At 39.0% G+C, this 6,721-nt stretch overlaps 1 pseudogene; it reads right to left on the reverse strand.

Moving 5' to 3' along the window:
* Nucleotides 1-465: 465 nt before the first annotated feature.
* On the reverse strand, nucleotides 466-1,793 carry LOC130019726 (S-adenosylmethionine decarboxylase proenzyme 1-like; annotated as a pseudogene).
* Between the last annotated feature and the right edge of the window lie 4,928 nt (nucleotides 1,794-6,721).

Genomic DNA, 6,721 nt, shown 5'->3' on the forward strand with positions numbered 1-6,721 from the left:
GTCACCAAGGATAAGTTTTTGGGGTTGTTGGGGATCACATTGCAGAAAATGACCATATAGCCAATAGGAACCCTTTTTTTTTCACCAAAATTAGTGTTTACTTTGATCAACACTTCAGCAAGGAAAAGACACTAAAATGATGCAGTGGGAGTTTTCATTTATTTTTTTTCTACTCATGGAAGAAAACTTTTAATTGCTGTTGCAAAAACATCTGTATGAAGTAGAAATTGATTTCAATAATATTAGTAGAGAATATGTTTTAGAAAGTGGAGGTAACGGGATGTAACAATCCTGGCAGCAATTTAATAGAACAGTCCCAGACAGTTAGGCTGAGACCAACACCTAATGAGGACTAAAGCCTTGTCTGTGGGGGACTTTGGGTGATATCTGTGGAAACATTACACTGTGCATAAACAAAATTAAATTGTTTTCATAAGTGTTGTAATGTTTTATATAGTAAAAGTTTTTTTTTTCTACATGCACTTCAATTTTACAGCAAGAGTGGCATAGGATACCTAAACACAGAAGATAGCATTCATGCAAGATATCTAATTCCTTGATAAAATAATGCACACAATTCAAAATGATTACACTATCTTTACATTTAGGACTTTCTGTATGAGGTGGTGATTATGGAAAGCCTGGCCCCCGGTATCAACATCTAAAAAGCAGCTACAACCTTCGATGTGTATTCTCTTTTTGCATTTTGTCTTCATTTTACTTAATCAACTCTGCTGTTGTTGCTGCTTTTTAGCGAAACTGGTAAAAACAAAATTGAAATCATTAAACATAGCTCTCTGGCAATCTAGACTTTTAAAACCTTCAGTCTTCTGGGGAAAAGAAAGCACTGCACAACACTTACAACTCTGATTTACAAACAGGGTGGTCACAAATTTTCCTGGCTTGAAGACTTCCACAACCTTCCTAATCAGGTCATCATAGAAGGTCTGACTTAAGTTTGTTTCAAAGCTAACATAAGAAAATTTTGGTTTTAGAGTGATGTGAATAGTCCAATAAGTTCTATTTGATTTCATTCCATTCATTGAATACCCACAATAATTGAACAGCGTGGCATCAATGACAGAACCTGGTATCAGGTCACAATTCCACTGCTGATGTCTCAGCAGTGACATCCTTTGCAGTAACACCATCTTTCATGTAGAACTGGTCCATAACTGCTGGGTCAAGCTCACTCATCAGAATTTCCAGGGTTTGATTTAGCTGACTGATGACCTGACTCTCTGGGAAATCCAAAGTATATAAGTACCAACAGTCAGAATTCATGCATCCCATACAATATGCTGCTCCATTTGGGAAAATTGCATTAAGAAACTCTATTTCTTCCTGGAAATTCTGGTGTGGGTACCCTTGTTTAGAAGGCTTTGTGAAATACTTACAAGAATAAAAGAAGCTTTGAATTGAGTTAAACCCACTGTAGTCCCTAGCAAGTTTCAACAGGGGAACCAATGCTTTCAGCAAGAGGGGGGTACCAGTGTCTTCAAAATGAAACGTCTCTTGGAGACAAACATGCTAATCTCACTGAGTACAAAAGCTTTCTGTTTGTCAGTTTTTAGTCACACTTCTGATTGAACACTGTACATCCTTCAAACGTATGTCCCATTCGGATCCTGGAATGGTGCAAAGATCCCCAGATCCTTGGTTTGTGTCGGCTTGCTGCTGGGAGAACCAAACCTCCAGCAGTTTCTCGGTTCCTCCAAAAAAATGTGCAGCTTCCATCACCGTGAACTGAGCAAACAGCCATCAACCACAGAAAATCAACTAAATTAAATGGGTTTTTTCCCCTCTCCTGCTACTGCTGCCGCCACTACTGTGGGTTGTTCCAGTTGTGTTACTTAAAAGTTCAGGTTCCTAGCAAGGCAGCTCAGATAGAGAAGGGAGCACCAAATAAAGGGTGTTGGAGGATCCTGCCAGGATAAGAGATGCATGCTGAAAGTAGACTATAGACCAAACATGATTGCCACTCAATGCCTCTTTTGCAAACCACAGCACCCAAAAAGGAGAGAGAGAACAAAAGGAAATTCCCTGCCACAGGGCAGGGTGGGATGGGTGGGATGGGGGTGAAGGGGGGTGGGAGGGATACTGGGATTAGTGGTGGTGGAGAATGGTCACTGGTAGAGGGATGGGTACTAGATCATTGTATAACTGAAACCCAAGCACAAAACTCTGTAAGTCTACAACTGTACCTCATGGTGTTTCACTAATAATAATTAAAAAAAAACAAAGTCAGGTTCATTTTTTATTTTTTACTTTTACTTTTTTTTGCCATAATTTTATATAACCTTTTATTTTTTTTAGAAAAAAAAGACATAAAATTTCCCCGGCTTGAGCACCAAATAAAGGGCACTGGAAAGATCTGCCCAGGCTGGGAGATGCCTGCTGAAAGTAGTCCATGGACCGAACATGATTGCCACCCAATGTCTCTTCTGCAGACCACAGCACCCAAAAGGATAGATAGAACAAAAGGGAGTGCCCTGCCATAGAGGCAGGGTGGAATGGGGGATGGGTGGTGGGAGGGATACTGGGATTGATGGGGGTGGAGAATGGGCACTGGTGGTGGGATGGGTACTCGATCATTTTATAACTGAAACCCAAGTACAACAACTTGTAAGCCTACAACTGTACCTCATGGTGTTTCACTAATAAAAAAAATTTTCCCCGGCTTTATTCGTATGTTTGTGAGCGAAAGTTGAACGAGTCTGTTGGAAAGAGGCAGATTAGAGTTCAGTCTCATGTAGTCTGCTGTTTCCCAGTAAAAGAGAGCAGAGTGAGAGCTAGCTAATGTCACTGGCCACATAGTGGAATCTGGGAGTTTTCATTCCTAAAAGGTTATGCAGGCCAAAAATTTTGGCTAAATTATTCTGGAATTTTTTCTACATAGCATTCATAGTTCTGCTTTACATCAAAAATATTTTTTAAAAAATTGGATTTGGCACTGTTGGATGCATAGTAATCTATGAAAATAACAATTGTTGGGCCAGAAAGATAGTACATAAGGACAGGTGCTTGCTTTGAATGTAACCCATCAGGGTTTTACACCCTGAGCTCAATAAGGTCCAAGAGTAAGATTCAGAGTCCAGAGTCAGAAGTAAACCTGGGTGTGTTTCAAAACAAAACAATTCTCTATGAATAGAGTTTACCATAACGTCCTATTCACTGTATCCTTGAATTTTCAGGACAATCTCATGATGGACTTTGAAGTAAGAAAATTCAAATGTATTCAGACCTTTAAAACTCAGCTTTTCAATTATTACAATGGAGTCATTATACCTCATAAAGGGCCAGGCATGAGGCTCTATGGTTGAACACTTCTTTTGAATGTGTGAGTGTATGAGGTTCCAAGTTTGATACTCATCAAAGTAAGGAAAGAAAAGGGGAAAAAAAGGACTTATGGGCAAGCCAGAGTGATAGTAGAGTAGGTAGGGCTCTTGCCTTGCATGCAGCCAAACCAGGTTTGATTCCTGGCATCCTCAAGTCCTGCCAGGAGTGATCCCTAAGTGCAGAGTCAGGATTAAGCCCTGAGTAACACTAGATGTGACATCCCCTCCCACAATTATGCTCCCCCCGAAAAGGCCAAAATAGGCCACACAGAATTTCTGTAAAAATAAAATTAAATCACATGCAAATTAACCAAGATCAAAATTTGTAGCTTTCAATTCTAATCATTATGCTCTTCTAATCTAATTTATCAGGAAGCCTGAGGTTCAAAAGGGCAGCATGTTTGTGGAGTAAAACTGCCTAGCAGTTTTGAAAATAACCCCTTTTGAAATGATGCTGTATTAGAAAGAGTCCATTAAGATTGTTCTTTCACACCTTCCTACCAGGTTTATACTACTGAAGAATAGTCCTTTCCAATGAGCTTCAACGTTGAGTTGCTAAGATTCTACTGATTATGCAATCCAATATGAATATATCACAAATCTATGAGTCAATATTTAGGTAGAATTCATTTAAAAAGTACTTTAGTACTGTGTTTGCTATGTTAGTATTTGTATTTACCTCTGAATTCTGAGTCATTTCTTTAGAAAAGATTCCCAAAAATAAAACAAATGATTAGGTTTTAAATACAATCATTTTTCTGGGTCTTTATATATAACTATCAAATTTCTTATTAAATTTACAATGTATTTTTGAAGAGTTTTTATTAACTCAAATACTAGCATTTAGTTTAAGCTATAACTCTTATCAAAAATTCCCAGTTAAAATATATATTAAAAGATAGCACTATATGGAGGGACATTAAGTGCTTATTGAAGAGGGCAATATGAAATATACCCAAACTCCCAAGTACCCTTCAAAGTTAGTAGATGATGAAGAATTGACCTGATGGACCCAGGACCTGTAGTTCACAGTACAGAATGATGTTAAAAGTAGGCTTTACCACAAAGTTTACCACAAAGATTGTTACATCAAATCCTTACCAAATTTTCATTTTACAATTGAGAAAGCTTTAATACCATCCCAAAGCAAAATTTCCAAGGCAGTGGAACAGTGCATACCAGCTTGTCCAATTTTCCCTTTTTTCCCCTCTAGACAGGAAATCACAATAATTTATCCAAAATTTGGTGGGGGTGGAGGTTGGGAGGGAATTAGGGAGGAAGTGAGAATGGAGGAAGAAAGGGAGTGAACTGTCCCTGTCCCAAGAGCCTCCAGATGCTATATACTTGGTCTGACTTTTGGGCAGGTAAGTTTCACTGAAGTTGGCAGGATGCAGATTGCCAGCACTCAGCAAACACTATCTGGAGCCATGATAGAAGTTAGCAGAATCAATAAATTTACCTTTCATGAAAAATGTATCCAAGTTTATTTTTTAGGCTTCCCAAGTGGTACTCAGGAAATCTAGTGCCCCACTGGTGATTCTTGATAACTGGGCTAAAAGTTCAATACAGGGATCCAAGGATATCAAACTGCTAGGATCTTGTATTACTGGGAATACTCTGGGGTAACATCCTGGCTTCTGAAGCAGGACTGGAGGCCTCCAGCAATGCACCTGGCATTACTCAGGAACCACATAGTGCCGAGATTCAAACCCAGGTTGGGTACATGCTTGGCACTATCTCCCAGCTCCAAGAATATCTCCATATTAAACCTCAAACACATGTACAATCCTGGCTAGATCAGTCCACTGAGATATCCAGTTCACCTTTCCTTTTCTTTCTCTATCCTTCTTTTGGCTTTTAATTTGCTTGCTATAGTTTGGGTCACACTTTACTTTTTAAAAAGAGTTGATTCTTATGGTTTTGAAGTACATAGTTACCTCCCCCCTACCTCATAGAAATATCTACCGTTACTGTTAAGTTATCACCAATCCACTTCCTCATTTCTTCCTGACATTTCCCTCTTTCTTTGCAGTTCTCATTTCTGTAATCCAAGGCCATGGGGTAATCATTGTTTCAGACTTACATTTCCCTTGTCTATTACTGTATATCACAGATACGTGAGAACACCTATTATTTGTCCTTCTTCCTCTAGCTTTGCATAGCATGATAAGCTGTTATCCTAAGTATTGCAATGATCAGAAATATTCATACATATTTTTCAATTACTGATTTTATAATTGGGAGGTAGATGCCAAGAAGTGGGATTCCCGGGTTATATGCATCCTTTTCTCTTAGATTTTTGATAAATCGTCATATTGTTTTTCATAGGGGATGAAACAACATTCCCACCAGCAGTGGATAATAGTTATCTTTATACCAAAGCCCCAACAACACTGGTTATCTTCTGCGTTCTTGCTGGTGTAAAATTTCTCATTACTATTTTGATTTGAATTTCCCTGATAATGAGTAATGGTGAACATTTTTTCATATGATTATTGGCCATCCATATATTCTCTTTGTGGAAGTGTCATTATTCTCCTTTCCCCGTTTGTGAGTGCTTTATGTATCCTAGTCACTAGTCATTTATATAACCATGTGAAAATATCTTCCCATGTACTTTTTCTTTTCTGAACAAAAATATCCACCACGGTCTATAGAAGAAACGTCTTTTTAAAATATCTATATCTATATCTAGTCCTTTTAAAAATGCACAAGAAAGCAAAAAAGAAAAAAAACCAATAAAAAAGCACAAGACCTTAATGTTCTGAAGAATTTACCTGATATTGGTATCACAAAGCAAATAGGTATCACAAAGCAAATAGTGCAGTCTGTGTCCCCATACGACTAATGTCTTCAATATCTTCCTATTGATTTCATTTCTGAGTCATAGGAAAACCCATGTGCTTATTTGGTTGAATACTGATACTTAATGATCCTGAGAGAGTAAGAAAGGATGTAGGCTAGCTTCCAAAATAAAGTTGTGAGGCAGAATAATCTAAAATATTTTACATTCTGTGTTTCAAAATATAAACGATCTGGTATGAGCCGGTGGTGATGGGGCAACTGAAACCTCATGGGAAGGCGGGCCTTCCCAGTTCGTCCTTCACGCCCTACTGAAGTCATGAGTTGCCCTCCACGAGCGGCTCTCTGGCACGGCCATGGCTCCAGAAGCACAAGGACTTAATGCAGAGCCTGGCAGCTTGCGGCAGAAAAGTGAATGGACTATGAGTTAATCCACGGCACCATGCCTGTCTGGGAAGGAAAGGGTGTTTCTCCCTTTTGCCTTCTGGACAGCAACATGGCAGCCGCGTCAGAGCTTTTTGAAAAGCCAGGTATGAGCCGGTGGTGATGGGGCAACTGAAACCTCATGGGGAGGGGGGAGT

This window comes from Sorex fumeus, unplaced genomic scaffold (genome assembly GCF_029834395.1).
Source record: "Sorex fumeus unplaced genomic scaffold, SorFum_2.1 ptg000009l, whole genome shotgun sequence".
Lineage (NCBI taxonomy): Eukaryota > Metazoa > Chordata > Mammalia > Eulipotyphla > Soricidae > Sorex > Sorex fumeus.